Source organism: Nannospalax galili, unplaced genomic scaffold (genome assembly GCF_000622305.1).
Source record: "Nannospalax galili isolate Female #2095 unplaced genomic scaffold, S.galili_v1.0 scaffold1725, whole genome shotgun sequence".
NCBI classification, from domain to species: Eukaryota; Metazoa; Chordata; class Mammalia; order Rodentia; family Spalacidae; genus Nannospalax; species Nannospalax galili.
The window spans coordinates 124,935-126,143 of record NW_008352439.1 but is presented as its reverse complement, the minus strand read 5'-3'; the positions used below and the strand labels follow the sequence as shown (position 1 = coordinate 126,143).

At 38.9% G+C, this 1,209-nt stretch overlaps 1 pseudogene; it reads left to right on the top strand.

Moving 5' to 3' along the window:
* Positions 1-384: 384 nt before the first annotated feature.
* LOC108491626 overlaps positions 385-1,209 on the top strand; it is a 1,526-nt pseudogene continuing 701 nt past the window's right edge.

The window sequence follows — 1,209 nt, the reverse complement described above, 5'->3', positions numbered from 1 at the left end:
GTAGAAAAGATGTAATAATATTGGTGAACTTCAGTTTATAACTTGAGGGAGGGCCTGTGCATATGTATGCATATGTGCTTTTGTGTGTCTATGAAACACCTGAGTTAGGGTATATCAAATTTATATATTTCTACACAGTACAAAATATCCCTACTTAGTACTTTTAAGTAGAGATTTGATTTTGAAATTTAAATAGAAAAATTAAAATTCAAGTAATTCTTACTTTTATCTAAAGGGATTTCTTAGGAATTTCACTAAAACACAGCAGTATCACTGTAGAAAATAGCAGTAAGTAATGTCAAGGGAATGTTAGTCACCCAGTTATTATTTTATAATTACTTTTTCATTGATTTTCTTTTGTAGATCAAAAGGAATTTTATGGCAATGCAAAATTCCACTATAGTTACTCAGTTTGTCCTTGAGTTTTTGCTGAGACATGGGAGCTCAGGCTCCTTCTCAGCATTCTGTTCTTGCTGATGTACCTCGGCAGCCTGCTAGGGAACCTGACCATCATCATGGTTACCACCATTGACCAGAACCTCCACACACATATATACTTCTTCCTCAGGAATCTGTCCATCTCAGACATGTGCTATGTTTCTGTCACAGTCCCCAATGCTTGTGTCAACTCCCTCACTGACAACAGGGGCATTTCTGAGACTGGGTGTGCTGTGCAAATCCTTTAGGTCTTCTTTTGTGCATGTATGGAGGTTCTGTTACTCACCATGATGACCCAGGACTGCTATGTGGCCATTCGCCAGCCCCTCCTCTACCCCATGATCAAGAACCACGAATTCTGTGTTAAGATGACTCTGGCTTCCATACTCATTGGTCTTGTCACAGCAAGTTTGCACACAGTGGAAACATTCCAGCTGTCCTTCTGTCACTCTATTGTGATTCCTCAATTCTTCTGTGATATCCCCTCTCTGCTGAAGCTGTCTTGTTCAGACACATTTATCAATAAAATTTTAATTCTTCTAAGTGCCATCATTATTAGTGGGAGCTGCTTTATCTTCATTGTTGTATCATATGTTCACATATTTTTAACTTTTTGAAGTTTCCTCTGAAAGAAGAGAGAGGAAAGGCCTTCTCGACCTGTGTCCCTCACATTATTGTGGTGTCTATGTTCTTTAGCTCTGGTGCATGTGTGTATCTAAGATCTTCAGGCATCTCAGAAGAGGTTCTGGAAACCATTCTGTCTGTACATTA